This window comes from Malus sylvestris, chromosome 7 (genome assembly GCF_916048215.2).
Source record: "Malus sylvestris chromosome 7, drMalSylv7.2, whole genome shotgun sequence".
NCBI classification, from domain to species: Eukaryota; Viridiplantae; Streptophyta; class Magnoliopsida; order Rosales; family Rosaceae; genus Malus; species Malus sylvestris.
The window spans coordinates 9,367,168-9,386,119 of NC_062266.1; the positions used below are offsets into that span (position 1 = coordinate 9,367,168).

Sequence of the window (18,952 nt, forward strand, 5' to 3'; positions counted from 1 at the left end):
GAGAGTGAGGGTAGGAAAGGGACTACAAGAGAGAAAGCGCTCTCAACTGTCTGTAATTGCTTATTTTCTCTTGTAGCCTTACACCTTTCATTATATTAATTACATGGGCTTTACTTGCCCTACAAGTAATACAAGTCATACAGGGATTTGATTTCCAAATCTTATTGGAATCCTACTTCTAGATTTACAAAACAACATTCCTAAATAATATTAACTACGATACTTCCCCTTGATGTGTAAAGCTTAAGAAATAGTCGTATCAGGTCTTCTCGGATGATTGTTGGAGCCTTCAATTGGCATTGAGAGTCACAAATGCAATCTTGATCAAGGTTGCTCTAAGGAAACATAAACTCACAAAACTAACAATGGTAAAACCACTGACGGAGGCACATAAGGACTATAGTAGTCCAAGGCCTACCCTAGCTGACTTTAAAAAATAAGATTAGTAGTACACTTATTTCTATTGCTTTGCAACCCTTCTCAATACTTAAAAAAAAATAAAAAATCAATCATTATCTATCTTTTTCATCCAACATATCTCATCCCAAAATTAAGTATAATATTTCAAATGATCATTTATCACAAATCAATAACATTTAAATTAAAACCCATCATTCACTTTAATTAAAAAAAATAATCGTCTTTCACTTATGCCCTGGCAGAACTATTCCCCCTGTTCTTCTTGAATTTCATATATTTAGCCATTCTAAATTCCAAATTTATTGAATAAAGACAATAAGGTTGGTAAAACTCTATTATTCTCTATAACATATTTGTTTCTATTCTATCCTACCTCTTACTTGAGTTTTAGGATTTGCAAAATTTTAGTGATTCTTTCTATTGAATTTGATAATTCTTTCAATGGTGTAGATGACATCATGCAATGGTTCCAAAATATGAAATTCGTTGAGAGTAATTATGATTACTATGAATAGATAAATTATCTATGTATACAAGATGAGACGGAAAAAAATTTCCTTACTAGGAATTGGAATCACTTCAAAAGAATGAAGCTTGAAAGTGAGGACGAATTCAGAAGAGGAAAGTAAAACAAAGCAATAGTTGATGAAACATAAATATATAAACATCGAAAGAAACACATCTTCAAATTGTTATGCTCCCCCTAAACAAATGCTTTTCAAAAAATAATGAAATGCAGCATGCAAATGATATATATATATATATATATTAATTTGTATGAGAAGCCAATCATTATACCAACAAGAATGATAGAGTACAAAAACACATGTAGTTTTGAATCCTTCTTCACAAACTAGCACATTCTCTAAAACATAACATATTTGAACAATATAGCCGAAAATTGATGTTACACAATGTAATTAAGTCTTACATGATCAAATTAACTTTAACCCTTAACCTTACCAGACATACGCTCCACTTGTCACTTAAAGTGTTTGGGGGTGAAGTGTATACACAAAAGATCTTTACATGAATGCTCTATCATAGACTTGCAAATTGATCTCATCTCCACACATCAAAATTTACCTTTTTGGATCAAGTCGGTCTTTGCAAATGGTTGTAACGGGGCTTTAGGGACTTGGATAAACAAATGATGGATATGGGAAAGACAAAGTCCAAGAAACAAATAGGGTGGTGGAGAATGTAACCGAGAGAGAGAAATGTAACAATGAACCATGCAATTTAGCAGTAAATTGAGCAGTTGGATTTGAAACATGAACGAAATACTACTGCATAATTGATTTCTAATGATTCTTGTCTTCATTTACAACAACACACTTGATTTCTTCTGATGCTGCCAGCTTAATTGTGGCTCAAAATAACCTCTTTTCCCCTTTTCTTCTTTTGCTCTTCACTTTGTAATTTGGTTTTCTTCACAAAATTTGTGTCTTAAACATTTGAACAACCTTGATCTCTCTGCTTTGAAAAACATACTCTACCAGCTTCATAGTAGGGTAAGGCATTTTAAATATAAGAGGCTAGGTAAGGAAAATGTAGGGTTAAGAACAAACGGCTTACATAAAGGCTCAAAATGGTTAACTAGAGAAAAAATATGTAAGGCACTAGCATATATAGCAATGGTGGTAAGTCGTAATGCCTACTATCATCTCTGAAATAGAGCTATATATGACACAAACTTTTGAGAGGTCTCAAGGTAAGTTCTAGAGATGCAAAACACACAAGATTTCACACATGAGAAAAATAAGAGTATGAAAAATGCACACTATATTTAGGCACAAAAGCTCACATGGGTGCAGATTTATTGAAGTTAAACGTGTTTAGCTCATTAAGATTCATATATTATCAACATGAAGCTATTGTCAACAATTGTCAAACATATCATGCTAGTGCCATGTTATCAAATGAACAAAACTAGAACTCATATGAAATTTTCATTTTACCTCACATGTTTTTTTAACAAGAAGAAAAAGATGCAATATCTATACTAAATGAACATGCAAGCATACATGAATGAAAACATATGCAAAGACAGAACTCAGTCAATATAAACGATTTGGAGGTGGAAAGTAACTGTATCCTTCTCATTTTCCGATGTAGATGCATCCCATAATCTTCGCTCCAAGTGACATTCATTGCCCTATTCTTCTTCTCCTTTCTCTTGATAGTGTTTGCATACTCAGAAGCAATGTGTCCATACCCTTGACACTCATGGCATTGAAATCTATTGTTAGAACTCCTATGTCCACTAGTTCTAGAGGATCTAGATGCTTTGTCATGTGAGAAATCTAGAGAACAAAAGTTTCTTGAGTTAGAACTTGAGTTGGTTCGTTACTCACAACCCTTGGAATTCTGAGACTTGAGAAACCTTCTAATTTGCATGGTTAACTCAACCAATTCATCTTCAAACATGTCTTCAATTAAGCCATCACTTTCTTCTTCTTTGAGAGCTTTAAGAGCAATGTTTTTTATCTTCTTGGAATCAGGAAGCTCTAACTCATACGTTTGCATAGACATAATCAATTGCTTAATCTTTAGATATTTTGATTCCTTAATCTTTGTTCTCTTCGCATGAAACCTTATAGGAAGTGATCTTAAGATCTTTTTCACAATCCTATACTCTAGAATATTGTCATGAAGATTGTAGCAGCCATTGGCAATTATGCTAAGCTTAGCATAAAAGTCAAAGAAACTCTCATCATCAGACATTGCGATATTTTCAAATTTTGTGATGAGATGTTGAAGCTTGGATTCTTTAACAGTTGAGTTACCCTCATGAGTAACTTCAAGAATGTCCCAAACTTCTTTCACAGTTGAACACTTGCTTATGTAATTGAATTGTTTAGGCGAAACGGCTGTGAATAAAGCATTCAGAGCTCTTTGGTTAAAAGTTCTAGAGTTATACGCTCATCATTTCTCCATTAAGATTAGATATAGACACAGAGAACTCTACTTCACTTTTGGTCTCTTCGATCATTGGAGGTTCCCAACCTTCTTCAATAGCATGCCACACCTTGTCATCTTGTGCCCACATAAATGATTTCATTTTTGCCTTTCACGCAACATAGTTGTCACCATCAAAGTGTGGTGGATGAGAAACTGAACCATAGCACAATTCATCACAGTAGTCCCTCAGATCTCACTAATTACGTCTAGTGACAATCTTTGATACCAATTGAAACTTCTAGGATGGGTAATAGTTTGACCTAGAGGGGGTTAATAGGTTCCAACTTAAAAAATTCAATGCCAAATCAGTTTCAAATTAATTACACATTCACATCACATATCATCCACTTAGTAGATGAAGTGATACTTACTGGGCCTATTAATTTTCGGTGGATGTACCCCATAGAAAAGTAGCAATATTATTCTCCCATTTAATCTCATTGTTCTTATGAAATTGTAAATTTAAATTGCAACACTTTAATTGGTTAGTGTATAAGCTTTTAAGCTAATTTTGAATTTAGTAGAAATAAGCCTTGTATTTAGTTGTGTATCCACTTTGGTTAATATTGCCAAGTGTAGGGCTCACATTGTAATTTTGTCTAAGTGACATGTGGATAAACCACCTTGAATCCAGCTAGATGTGTGGCTGGGATCCTTTTGATGTATTGGTGGGATTCCTCAGCATAACTAACCGTTATGCATAATAGTGTGTGCAATTGAAAAAGAATCAACTTAGAACATTCTCTCTGTGACTTGCAGAGAAGAACGCATCCATCACCATTGTCAATTCTCTGTTATTTCTCCTCTCATTCCTTCTTCGATTCATACTCTCCCTAAAACTAAAACTTTAACATGGCCTCAGAGCCAGGTTCGATCAATTGAGCCTGGGCTTAAAACTGTGAATCCTCTTAGCTACATCAAAGCTTGGTGAAGGTCGTTGGAGTCTCGTTACCATCTGAGAAGGATAATCAACTCATTCGGACCAAAATGTTTAGATCTGGAGACTCGGAAGTGAGAACTCCAATTTTCTCCGGTGAAAACTACAAGTTCTAGAGAATCAAGATGGTGACGATCTTCAAATCACATGGGTTGTGGAATCTGGTTGAAAAATGAATTATAACTCACGATTCGAAGAAGAAGAAGAAGGTTGAAGGATCATCAAATGGTGAAGGAGATGAAGAAATGGCTGATGTGTTGATGAAAGACGCAAAGGCTTTGGGAATTATTTAAAATGCAGTTACGGATCAAATCTTCTCTTGAATCGCCAATGCCGAATACGCAAAGATGGCATGGAAATTGTTGTATGGAGAGTATCACGATGGTGATCAGGTAAGGTTTGGAAAATTGCAAAATCTGAGACATGAGTTCGAATATACTAGAATGCGTGATGATGAAACCCTATCTGGATATCTTACTAGGCTAAATGACTTGATCAATCAGATGAAAACATTTGGTGAAGTTCTTTCTAATGAAAGACTTGTGCAGAAGGTTTTGATTAGTCTTCGTAAGCCATATGATCTTATATGCCTGGTTATTGAGAATACAAAATGTTTAAAGACTGTGGAATTGCAGGAGGTTGTAGCAATCTTGAAGAGTCAAGAGCAACGGTTCAATTTACAAAGTGTTGACACCACTGAGAGGGCTTTTGCTTCACTCTCTGTGAGCTCAAAATGGCAAAACAATAGTAATGTTCACTCTGATGCATTCAAACCACATAAAAACTTGAATTCAAAAGGGAAGAAATGGGAGTCTAAGCCTAGGTTCCAACATAAAACATTTCCTGGTCCTGCACAGAATCAACTCCTTCAGGGTCCATAAAGCAAGATGCAGTTAAACCACAGTGTAAAGTGTGTTCTAAATTCCATTTTGGTGAATGTCGATATAACGGGAAGCCTAAGTGCTATAACTGTGACAAATTTGGACATTGGGCCAAGGAATGTACAATAGACAAGGCTATCTAGAAGGCAAATTGTGTTAATCAAATGGAAGTTACTGGAAACCTGTTATATACTAACAGTGCCATTATTGAGGCAAGGGTGAATGGAAATTGGTACATTGATAGTGGTTGTAGCAACCATATGACAGGAAATGTTGAACAAAGCAGTAGGCCCAGACGATATACCAATCGAAGTGTGGAAAGTTTTGGGAGAGACAGGTATAACATGGCTCACTGACCTTTTCAATAGGATTTTGAAAACGAAGAAGATGCCAAATGAGTGGCGAACGAGCACTTTGGTGCCTATCTACAAGAATAAGGGCGACGTACAAAATTGCATGAACTATAGGGGTATTAAGCTAATGAGTCATACAATGAAGCTCTGGGAGAGAGTCATTGAGCATAGATTGAGGCAAGAGACACGAGTTTCGGACAACCAATTCGGGTTCATGCCAGGGCGCTCAACCATGGAGGCAATCTATCTCTTACGAAGATTGATGGAAAGATATAGAGATGGGAAAAAGGATTTACACATGGTCTTTATAGATTTGGAAAAAGCGTATGATAGGGTCCCAAGAGACATTCTTTGGAGGATTTTAGAGAAGAAATGAGTACGAGTAGCATATATCCAAGCTATAAAGGATATGTATGAAGGAGCAAAGACTGCCGTAAGAACTCATGAAGGACAAACCGAAAGCTTTCCCATAACTGTAGGATTACATCAAGGCTCATCCTTAAGTCCTTACCTTTTTGCGTTGGTAATGGATGAGTTAACAAGACATATTCAAGATGATATTCCTTGGTGTATGCTTTTCGCAGACGATATAGTGTTGATAGATGAAACTCAGGAAGGGGTAAATGCAAAGCTTAACCTTTAGAGAGAAGTGTTGGAACCTAAAGGTCTTCGCCTAAGCCGATCAAAGACATAATATATGGAGTGCAAGTTCAGTGCAAATGGAGGCCAAAACGAGTTAGGGGTGAGGATCGGAGATCAAGAAATACCAAAGAGCGACCGTTTTCGTTACCTAGGATCTATCTTGCAAAAGAACGGAGAATTAGATGGAGATCTCAACCATAGAATACAAGCTGGATGGATGAAGTGGAAGAGTGCATCCGGCGTGTTGTGTGACCGCCGTATGCCACTGAAGCTCAAGGGAAAATTTTATAGGACAGCAATAAGGCCGGCGATGCTGTATGGCACAGAATGTTGGGCGGTGAAGCATCAACACGTACACAAAATGGGTGTAGCGGAGATGAGGATGCTTCGTTGGATGTGTGGGCACACGAGAAAGGATAAGATTAGGAATGAGAATATCCGGGGTAAAGTAGGAGTAGCCGAAATTGAAGGAAAGATGAGAGAAAATCGGTTACGATGGTTTGGACATGTGCAAACAAGGCCTACTGACGCTCCGATTAGAAGATGCGACTATGGGACAGAGGTTCAGGGCCGAAGGGGTAGAGGAAGACCTAGGAAAACTTTGGAAGAGACCCTGAGAAAAGACTTAGAGTACTTGGATCTAACGGAGGACATGACACATGACAGAACACAATGGCGTTCTAAGATTCATATAGCCGATCCCACTCAGTGACTTGGATTTTCCAAGTCTCCAATCGAGAAGTTTTCCTCGCTCGGGAAATTAAGGGAACACTACCTCAACCTACATGCTCCACTCACAAAGCTTCAACATACAAACTTCAACAAAAGAAAATTCAAAGAACTTAGCAAAGAAGGCTTTGGTGTATTTAACACAATACGTTGAAATGAAGGAAAACTTATTTATTGATATCCCCGATAAGTTACAAATATGTACATATACATGAGTCAAAATAAACAAACAAGAGGGAGCCTTCACAAAGGTTGTTTAGGAGAAGTCTCAGCAGTCGGTAGAGCCCCAGAAAGAGAAGGCACCGGAGGGGGATCATTTGGAGCCTCAGTACTGGACAGAACCCTAGAAGGAGGAGGCATCAGAGGTTGATCATTTGGAGCTTCATTACGCGGTACAGCCCCAGAAGACGAAGGCAATAAATGCCTTTGGAACAAACCCACAAATCTCTGATGATCAAGTAAAACCTGACCATCAGATTCCTTCATCTGGTCAAGCTTCATCTTCATGTTTGTAGCATAGTCATGTGCGAGTCGGTGCAACTGTTTATTCTCATGCTTGAGCCCTCTAATCTCCTGTTTGAGACTCATCACTTCAGCCGCCAATGATTCAACTTGGCGGGTTCGAGCAAATAGGCGTTGGGCCATATTAGACACAGAACCTGCACACTGAACACTGAGAGCCAGAGAATCCTTAACAGCCAACTCATCAGACCGTTTGGAAAGTAATCTGTTATCTTTGGGAGTGAGAAGGTTCCTGGCCACTACCGCAGCGGTCATATCATTCTTCATCACGAAATCCCCAACGGTAAGAGGACCAGTAAGGTTGACGAAGGATGGGCGCCATATGTTGTCTGGAGAAGGCGGGGCTGCCTTTTCAACAAGGTTCAAGTCAAAACGACGGTCGGAGGGGCCAGACATTTTCAAAGGTGTTGAAGAGAGAAGAGGTCGGACAAATCAAGATCTTAGAAGTGCAAGAATGGAGCTTCTACTGGTGGAGATTCAAGTGTGCTTTGGAACTTAATGCCAGCCCGTATAAAAATCTGCACTCGACGAAGCTTCAAAAATCGAAGAGGCGCCTGCTCAGAAATCGAAGAGGCGTTTGCTTTCTCAAAAGCTGGGCTGCTCAGAGACCACGAGGGTCGATCTCAGAAATCGAAGAGGCGTTTGCTTTCTCAAAAGCTGGGCTACTCAAAGACCATGAAGGCCGATCTCAGAAATCGAAGAGGCTTGCTTTCTCAAAAGCTGGGCTGCTCAGAGACCACGAGGGTCGATCTCAGAAATCGAAGAGGCACATACTTTTCCAGCCTTGTCAGCACCTGCCACACGCACACTCAGCTTTGCGGAAATTATGGGCATTCTGTCGAAGATTTCTGGTGAAGTAGAAAGCACATGAATCGTACTATTCAATCACCCACTTCCCACACGCAACAGTAGCTCATGGGTACCACAGATAACTTTGCCAAAGTTATCTGACAAAGTTGAGACACGTGAAGCTTGCAGCTCCCACTACATCGTTCTGACCAAGAATGGTAAAAGAATAGCAAAGAAACAACACTAACAAAGTTTAGACACATAAATTTTGAAGGTCTAGCTACGATATTATTACCCACAAGAGTAAAGGAACAGTACCACTGCTGGATAATTGGAAGGTCCCGGTGTGTCAACCTCTGTACTTCGTGGCAAGGTAGACTAGTAAACATGCCCAACCTTTACTCACATTCGAGAAAACACTTCCAACAAGATTGCTTGCTCCAAAATCGAAGAGGCACCGCCTTCCGAATCTCGAGAGCCAGACTACCAACATGATTACTTTCTAAAAAATCGAAGAGAGGGTAAAGGAACAGTAACACTACTGGATAATTGGAAAGTCCTTGTGTGTTAACCTCTGTGCTTCGTGGCAAGGTAGACTAGCAAACATGCCCAACCTTTACTCACATTCGAGAAAACACTCCCAACAAGATTGCTTGCTCCAAAATCGAAGAGGCACCACCGCCCTCCGAATCTCGAGAGCCAGACTCCCAACATGATTACTTTCTCAAAAATCGAAGAGACACCGCTCTCCGAATCTCGAGAGCCAGACCCCCAGCAGGATTGCTTTCTCAAAAATCGAAGAGGCATCGTTCTCCGAATCTCGAGAGCCAGATCCCCGACAGGATTGCTTGTTCGAAAACCGAAAAGGCACCACTTTCCCAACTTCAAGAGCTGGATCTCCTTGGATAAAGCTTGTCTGTAATCTTCACACGCAACATCAGCTTTCCAGATACCACAGACCACTTTTTCAAAGTGCTCTGACAGAGTTAAAACATGTGAAGCTGGCAGCTCCCACTACCGAGCTATAACCAAGCAGGGTAAAGGAATAGCATTATTACTTGATGTTAGGGAGACTCCTATATATGTCGACCTCCATCCCCAACGGATAGGCAGACCTGCAAAAATGCTCAACCCTTCCTCTTATCTGAGAGGGCACTCCCAACGAAGCCTTTCGAAATATTCAACTTTCTTTCCCCCCGATAATACCTCTGCAAACAAGCTATACTAGAGCAAGAATATCTCATATCATCAGGGTTAAAAGCAAGAGTATCTCATATCATGCTTTTTCCCTGTCTTTTCCTTTGGCCTTGTTCTTACCTGCAAGACAAGGAGAAAGAGAGCAATCAGTCAGCATTTGGAATCAAGCTTCCAGCCATGAACTGACTGCCTGGAACCCCTTACCTGAGTACTTACCTGGCATTGCTCTCGAGTACTCATCTTCAACATCTTATGCTTCCAGGGAAGATACCGCATCTGCCTAAGGAACAGATAGGGCAAGTGAGAAGGATACAAAGAAGCATGTGGAGACAAGCGTAACAGCACACGTGCCGATACATCCACTACTCTGTCAAAAGCAAAAGTATCTCATATCAGCAGGGTCGAACGTACTCTAGATTTGATGGACTTGTTTTGACCCTCAAATTCTTCAGTCGGCCTTATACTCTGGAGGAAACCAGAAAACCCTCCAGCCCAGTTCAAGAATAAGCCTGTGGAAAGTTACTTCTTCAAAAGCAAAAGTATCCCATATCATCTCTTCTCATTTTTCTTCTCTTTATCCTTCATGCTGCCTGCAAGATAGGGAGAATGTGAACAATCAGCCGGAGCTCTGATTGATTACCTTGTCTGTCACCTCTTTCAGCAGATCCCCTAGCTCGGCGACTTGGGGGACTCCTACTACATGGTTTGTATCACGCTTGATCAAGCCTGAAACTACAAGTAAGCTTCAAGTGAAATTGATACATTACCTTGTGCATCTCCACCAGTTAAAGATACCACCCCTAGATGGAGGAATAGTACTTCTAGAAAAGATGCCACATCTACCTATGAGACAGATAAGGTAAGTCAAGACGATACCACACTCCGGTACTTAGAAGTTTCGTGATTACGAGATCATTCTCCCACAATATTTCCTAATGTCATTTGTACTAAATCATTCACTTGTACTCACTAAAGGAGAGCTTGAACCTATGTACTTGTGTAAACCCTTCACAATTAATGAGAACTCCTCTATTCCGTGGACGTAGCCAATCTGGGTGAACCACGTACATCTTGTGTTTGCTTTCCTATCTCTATCCATTTATATACTTATCCACACTAATGACCGGAGCAATCTAGCGAAGATCACAAAAAGCGACCGTTTTCGCTACCTAGGATCTATCTTGCAAGAGAACGGAGAATTAGATGGAGATCTCAACCATAGAATACAAGCTGGATGGATGAAGTGTAAGAGTGTATCCGGCGTGTTGTGTGACCGTCGTAGGCCACTGAAGCTCAAGGGAAAATTTTATAGGACGGCAATAAGGCCAGCGATGTTGTATGGCACAGAATGTTGGGCGGTGAAGCATCAACACGTACACAAAATGGGTGTAGCGGAGATGAGGATGCTTCGTGGGATGTGTGGGCACACGAGAAAGGATAAGATTGGGAATGAGGATATCCGAGGTAAAGTAGGAGTAGTCGAAATTGAAGGAAATATGAGAAAAAATCGGTTCCGGTGGTTTGGACATGTGCAAAGAAGGCCTACTGACGCTCCGGTTCGAAAATGTGACTACGGGACAGAGGTTCAGGGCCGAATGGGTAGAGGAAGACCTAGGAAAACTTTGGAAGAGACCCTAAGAAAAGACTTGAGTACTTGGATCTAACGGAGGACATGACACAAAACCGAGCGTAATGGCGTTCTAGGATTCATATAGCCGACCCCACTTAGTGGGAAAAGGCTTTGTTGTTGTTGTTGTTGTTTCCTTTATTCCAAATTGACATAACCAGATAAAAAGCCTCAAAGAACCTAAACCTTCCTTTAGATGAATTCTATGCGAGAATGTTCCCAATAAAACAGAATGTTTAACCATCTTTCTAATAAAACAAACTCCAATTGCTTGAGCATCTTCAATGAAAGGCCAACTTTATTTTTTCATTCCCCCAATTAAACCGATAAACTCACTCAACCTGGGTTTTAAACCAACCTAAGCACAAATTCAAGCCAACTACCTAATATTCAACTACATATCCAATTCAAACAACATGGGTAATATTCAATAACATGTCCAATCTTTAAACACATTTACAAAACAGATTTAGAGCACAATAAAATCAACTTTATAGCAGCACAGAAACATCAAAATCCAACACAAAAAATAAAGCGGCATACAAGTTCTCTATCTTGTATGCTTTTTCAGCTGGATCTTCTTAACTCGTCTCAAAAAAAAACCTTCATACAGTTCACCTACAAGGATCATCACACAACCAAAAATTAGACAGATTTGTACCAATGAATACATAAGGAACCAAGAAATGGGAAAAAAATCTACCAACATAGGGATGAGAAGCAAACACTACAAAATTATGAAGAAGCACATAAATGAGCACAGTGAAACCAAAAAATTCGAATGATGGTTTTAACAAAGCAAACGGAAAACAAAACAATAAACAATTATTTTCAAACAGTGCATAACTTGTTGAATCAGAGGAAAAAAAAAGAAAACCCATACCCTCCCATACATCCCTCTGTCATTCTCTCCTCACTGACCCTGCACACTAACCCATTAATTTTAAGAAGAGCACACTAACCCATTAATTAATCCCAAAAAATGCACACAGCCCTACTTTCTCCTCGCTCTCTATCTCTATCTCCTTATCCATCTCTCTCTATAAACTGATAAACCCCCAAAACCGGACCTGACATACTAAACAATTCGAAAATTTAAGCTACCATTAAAGAATACAATTTAAAAAAGGAAATTATCTTTGGATTTGAGGCATGCAGCGCAAGATCCAGCACACCCCGCTCTCAGTAGGGTTTGTTCATGACCCCTACCTCGTCTTCCTGAAATCCCGATCCCGACGACCCATATGATCGTCTGACCATACCCACCCTTTTCTCGCTCTCTCTCTTTCTCTATCTCTCTCTCTCTCTCCCCCCGAAATCCTAATTCAACGAAAGCAAATGAAACCTACCCAGTTATTCCCTATCTCGCCCAAAAGCAAGAGGACCAATTTGCCCTTCCTAATACACCATCTTCACCATCGAATTGTAAACTTTGATGGGCAAAACTATAATTAAATAATTTGGGCCTGACTTAGGGCCGGGCTTCTCAGCTAAAACCAACACATTTGGGCCTGGCTTAGGGCCGGCCCGCTAACCTAAAATCAACGCAAACAGTAATGGCATAGTTGTAATTAAAGTGAAATCTGGATTGAAACACTGTTCATTTCAATAGTGCCAATTTCAATCCTTACAATCCCAAAAAATGCACACAACCATACTTTCTCCTCTCTCTCTCTCTCTCTCTCTCTCTCTCTCTCTCTCTATAAACTGAGAAATCCCCAAAACTGAACCTAACATACTAAACAATTCGAAAATTTAAGCTACCATTAAAGAATACAATTTAAAAAAGGAACTTATCTTTGGATTTGAGGCATGCAGCACAAGATCTGGCACACCCCGCTCTCAGTAAGGTTTGTTCATGACCCCTACCTCGTCTCCTTGAAATCCCAATCCCGACGACCCATATGCTCTTGTCGGACCATACCCACCCTTTTCTCTCTCTCTCTCTCTCTCTCTCTCTCTCTCTCTCTCCAAAACCCTAATTCAACAAAAGCAAATGAAACCTACCCAGTTACCCCCTATCTCGCCCAAAAGCAAGAGGACCAATTTGCCCTTCCTAATACACCATCCTCACCATCGAATTGTAATCTTTGATGGGCAAAACTGTAATTAAATAATTTGGGCCTCACTGAGGGCCGGGCTTCTCAGCTAAAACCAACACATTTGGGCCTGGCTTAGGGCCGGCCTGCTAACCTAAAATCAACACAAACAGTAATGGCATAGTTGTAATTAAAGTGAAATCCGGATTGAAACACTGTTCATTTGAATAGTGTCAATTTCAATCCTTACACCCAAAAAATGCACACAGCAATAATTTCTCCTCTCTCTCTATCTCTATCTCCCTATCCATCTCTCTTTATAAACTGATAAACCCCCAAAACCGGACCTAACATGCTAAACAATTCGAAAATTTAAGCTACCATTAAAGAATACATTTTTAAAAAGGAACTTATCTTTGGATTTGAGGCATGCAACGCAAGATCCGGGCACACCCCGCTCTCAGTAGGGTTTGTTCATGACCCCTACCTCGTCTCCCTGAAATCCCAATCCCGACAACCCATTTGCTCTTGTCTGACCATACCCACCTCTCTCTCTCTCTCTCTCTCTCTCTCTCTGAAACCCTGATTCAACGAAAGCATATGAAACCTACCCAGTTACCCCTATCTCGCCCAAAAGCAAGAGGACCAATTTGCCCTTCCTAATACACCATCCTCACCATCGAATTGTAATCTTTGATGGGCAAAACTGTAATTAAATAATTTGGGCCTCACTGAGGGCCAAGCTTCTCAGCTAAAACCAACACATTTGGGCCTGGCTTTGGGTTGGCCTGCTAACCTAAAATCAACCCGAACAGTAATGGCATAGTTGTAATTAAAGTGAAATCCAGAATTGAAACACTGTTCATTTGAATAGTGCCAATTTCAATCCTTACTTTAGATTGAAGTAATAGTCAAAGGATGGAAAAATTAAAAGAAACACAAATTAATTGTAACACCAAAAAACAGTTTCATCCTCCATTAGAGATATTCAGGTACACCAAGAATCACCACTATATTTAAAATGAATTTGGTGGATTAGAAACACAATAATCTCACGCAACTAAGATCATCTAATACTTTCAACACTATTTGCAACTCAACTTCAATACCTATTATTGATTAAGAATTAATTCCTAACCCATTACTCAGAAACCTAAATTTCATAAGATCAAGAAGAAAAAAATGAGCAAAATTATTGGTAAAACTCAATAATTGTTTCTAAATATACCTTCTCAAAATTTCAGCACTGCTTTGATGATCTATAAAGAAGGCAGTTTTGGAGAGTTTGGAATCGAAGTAAGGCATCAATTTTGGCCGAGGCGAACTCGTCCCGGAACTTCAGAAACCCAAATAAAAAATATGATAAATAAGTAGAGCAGCAAATGATTACACATATGTATAATAATATATAGAGAGATAAACACACAAACACAAATTAATGTTTAAATTTCTATCCTATCAAAAGCTTAAACATCCAACTAATCATTCTCTCCCAGAGGTCATCAGAAATGTGATTCTTCTGAGCATAAAATGCCACCAAAAATAGAGATAAATTGAATAATATAAATAAAAAATAACCTGGAGAAGGGGATGAAAGGGAAGCTTTAATAAGGGTTGAAGCCCATGACTTTACCCAGGTTGACTTGAAGCTGCTGTCGAGGGGTCTTCATTGCTGCAACCCTGTCCATGAACTTGTTGCGGTTGCTTTTCATCTTCTCCTCCCTCCCTCCCTCCTCTCTGCAAGCCGCATGCCTTCCCTTCACCGAATTCCTCTCTCTCTCTCTCTCTCCCCCTCCCCCTCTGTCATTTCCTCTGTCTCACATCCTCTTTGCAAGCCGCATGTCTTCCCCTCACCAATCCCACACTGAGCCGTCGATCTCACCGAATGCAACCCTAACTTGTCCCAAACCCAATCCAACTAAGTAACAATTACAGCAACATTTGGTTTTGCAGTGCCAAATTCAATTAAGTAATACTCCTAAAAATATAAATGGTTGGCATCTTACAACATATATACTAATTCTATTTACATTCTCGGTTTTATGAAAGGGAGTTGTTAGTGATACTGTAAAAAAGTTATTGCATTGTCAGCTGAATATGTATTTAAAACATAGCAAAGTGAAAAGACAGTTTAATAGTCCAATGAAATAAAAAAATTAGAAATGTGAGTTCTAATTGAATTCATTCACAAACAATTACTAAATTAATTTGAAAATTAAAATGGGTGTATCCACAAACTGACCATCCTAAATCTCTTGCTTAATTCTGTGAGCCACATTGTTTGATATCTATAGTCCATTGTCATTCGGCTTGACACATGTTTGAGCAGGGGACTCCATGAAAGCTACAATGTCCATAAAATGTAATTATTACTAATTATAAGCAATGTAATCAAATATACATAAAATAGTACAAACTAGTTTTATTCCTTTCCACAAAGCTCTCAGGTTCGATGCTTATGAAATGCTGAGTTCGATACAAATTATTAATGATAGAAATACTCCAGCATCTTTTGAGTTTAAGTACTACTACTTAAACATGTTAACACACCCATAAGCTGACTAATTCTAATTAGTCTTTGATGCAATTTCTATATACTTATATGAAGAAGAACCAACAGAGTGAGTAAAAACAAATTCTTAGTAAAAGATTTAGCCAATTCTAATTAACAACTACTAATCAAACTGCAAAAGCAACATATGAGTTTTTCTGGCTTCAAAGTTCAAACATAGAACCAACAGAGTCAAAGGTCTTCATATGCATTATGAGAAAAAACTCATTACGGTATCAGAAATCATAACTTAAAGCTAAACCAAAAAAAGTAAGAGACACACAATTGATGTTCCTTATGTCCATCTAAGAGATGGGCAAGTAAATTTTGTGAAGAAACACCTGCTGGTTTGTCCAACATGAGAAGATAATAAGTTCTCATTGAAGATTCATTGCTTGAGTGGTTTATTTATTTAAGTTATTTCTATTTTGTTGAGAAAATGATACCGCCATAAAAAATACAAATAAAATACATAACAGCACAATCAAATCATTTTTTTATGTCCTGTACAGTCTGGTAGAAGGTGCCCAAATCAAAACAAAATGGGTATCTGCAGACTTGTTTGCTCGAAGGACACAACGATTTCTAACTTTAGTAGAATCACATCCAACTCTATCAATTACTTCTGAAATAGTAAAAAAACCATGAAATTGTGCAGTCACTAAAGACCTAAATACTGAAATCACAAAAGAAAAACAACCCAAATCATAAATTAATGAATGAAAGGAGTATAAAGTTCAATGATAAACTAAGAAGAGTGAGAAAACATATAGAAAGTTTTCTCATAAGAAAATTTGTATAAATTAGTAATTTAGTCCTTCTCGGGCTTAAAAATACCATGTACTACACACATTAATGTAATCAATCGCTCAGATAATTCAGGAGGCGAAAACCAAAAGCCAAATTTTTTCCATTTCATGCCTTGAAAACAAACTCTTCAGTCTATACACTCCAAAAGGATATATAATACTAACTGGGGACCCTCAGATCACTTGAAAGTGTATCCCAAGTGTGAATGCTGTCAGCGAAATTAAACTCCTGGGTTAAGAGGAGGGTGATCCGCTTAAATGCATAAAATTGGGGATTGACCTGTCATTTAAAATAGGAGCCCAGTCAGTCCTATATAAAGAATTCTAGTGACCTAAATATGATATTCTCAAATAACCATGAAAACCTTAAGGTGATGAATATTTAAGCAGCATTTTACTATTTAAAAGGCTGTCAACAGGTGACACATAATAATTCTCTCAGCCGTCTTGGAAAAATTATTAATTTTGATCAAATCTCTAAGGAGATTAGTAATAAGAAAATGATAGGCAGTCACTGGATAAGCTTGAACCTGGAACAACAACAACAACAACAACAACAACAAAGCCTTTTCCCACTAAGTGGGGTCGGCTATATGAATCCTAGAACGCCATTGCGCTCGGTTTTGTGTCATGCCCTCCGTTAGATCCAAGTACTCTAAGTCTTTTCTTAGAGTCTCTTCCAAAGTTTTCCTAGGTCTTCCTCTACCCCTTCGGCCCTGAACCTCTGTCCCGTAGTCACATCTTCGAACCGGAGCGTCAGTCGGCCTTCTTTGCACATGTCCAAATCACCAGAGCCGATTTTCTCTCATCTTTCCTACAATTTCGGCTACTCCTACTTTACCTCGGATATCCTCATTCCCAATCTTATCCTTTCTCGTGTGCCCACACATCCCACGAAGCATCCTCATCTCCGCTACACCCATTTTGTGTACGTGTTGATGCTTCACCACCCAACATTCTCTGCCATACAACATCGCTGGCCTTATTGCCGTCCTATAAAATTTTTCCTTGAGCTTCAGTGGCCTACGACGGTCACACAACACGCCGGATGCACTCTTTCCATCCAGCTCGTATTCTATGGTTGAGATCTCCATCTAATTCTCCGTTCTCTTGCAAGATAGATCCTAGGTAACGAAAACGGTCGCTTTTTGTGATCTTCGCTAGATTGCTCCGGTCATTAGTGTGGATAAGTATATAAATGGATAGAGATAGGAAAGCAAACACAAGATGTACGTGGTTCACCCAGATTGGCTACGTCCACGGAATAGAAGAGTTCTCATTAATTGTGAAGGGTTTACACAAGTACATAGGTTCAAGCTCTCCTTTAGCGAGTACGAGTGAATGATTTAGTACAAATGACATTAGGAAATATTGTGGGAGAATGATCTCGTAATCACGAAACTTCTAAGTATCGGAGTGTGGTGTCGTCTTGACTTGCCTTATCTGTCTCATAGGTAGATGTGGCATCTTCTCTGGAAGTACTCTTCCTCCATCCAGGGGTGGTATCTTTAACTGGTGGAGATGCACAAGGTAATGTATCAATTTCACTTGAAGCTTACTTGTAGTTTCAGGCTTGGTCAAGCGCGATACAAACCATGTAGTAGGAGTCCCCCAAGTCGCCGAGCTAGGGGGTCTGCTGAAAGAGGTGACAGACAAGGTAAGCAATCAGAGCTCCGACTGATTGTTCACCTTCTCCCCATCTTGCAGCAGCATGAAGGATAAAGAGAAGAAAAATGAGAAGAGATGATATGAGATACTTTTGCTTTTGAAGAAGTAACTTTCCACAGGCTTATTCTTGAACTGAGCTGGAGGGTTTTCTGGTTTCCTCCAGAGTATAAGGCCGACTGAAGAATTTGAGGGTCAAAACAAGTCCATCAAATCTAGAGTACGTTCCACCCTGCTGATATGGGATACTTTTGCTTTTGACAGAGTAATGGATGTATCGGCACGTGTGCTGTTACGCTTGTCTCCACATGCTTCCTTGTATCCTTCGCACTTGCCCTATCTGTTCCTCAAGCAGATGCGGAATCTTCCCTGGAAACATAAGATGATGAAGATGAGTACTCGAGAGCAATGCCAGGTAAGTAATCAGGTAAGGGGTTCCAGGCAGTCAGTTCCTGGCTGGAAGCTTGATTCCAAGTGCTGACATATTGCTCTCTTTCTCCTTGTCTTGCAGGTAAAAACAAGGTCAAAAGAAAAAACAGGGAAAAAGCATGATATGGGATACTCTTGCTTTTAACCCTGATGATATGAGATATTCTTGCTCTAGTATAGCTTGTTTGCAGAGGTATTATCGGGGGGAAAGAAAGCTGAATATTTCGAAAGGCTTTGTTGGGAGTGCCCTCTCAGATATGATGAAGGGTTGAGCATTTTTGCAGGTCTGCCTGTCCGTTGGGATGGAGGTCGACATATATAGGAGTCTCCCTAACAACAAGTAGTAATGCTATTCCTTTACCCTGCTTGGTCATAGCACGGTAGTGGGAGCTGCCAGT

General features: G+C 39.4%; 2 protein-coding genes and 1 long non-coding RNA gene across 5 annotated transcripts in view; 1 reads left to right on the top strand and 2 right to left on the bottom strand.

Moving 5' to 3' along the window:
- Positions 1-6,205, top strand: part of LOC126627821 (uncharacterized) — a 30,805-nt gene extending 24,600 nt beyond the window's left edge. Inside the window, exon 2 of the mRNA XM_050297379.1 lies at positions 5,540-6,205. The gene's annotated coding sequence lies outside the window, so the exon portion shown is untranslated. The remainder of the gene's footprint in view (positions 1-5,539) is intronic.
- Positions 1-18,952, bottom strand: part of LOC126627814 (probable LRR receptor-like serine/threonine-protein kinase At3g47570) — a 44,506-nt gene that overhangs the window by 9,171 nt on the left and 16,383 nt on the right. The gene's annotated exons all lie outside the window — the stretch shown is intronic.
- LOC126627866 (uncharacterized) lies at positions 6,751-16,994 on the bottom strand. Its single transcript, XR_007625151.1, has 4 exons — positions 14,679-16,994; positions 14,329-14,436; positions 11,046-11,679; positions 6,751-6,787 (listed from the first exon to the last, which is right to left on the bottom strand). It is a non-coding gene; the product is annotated as an uncharacterized LOC126627866 (long non-coding RNA).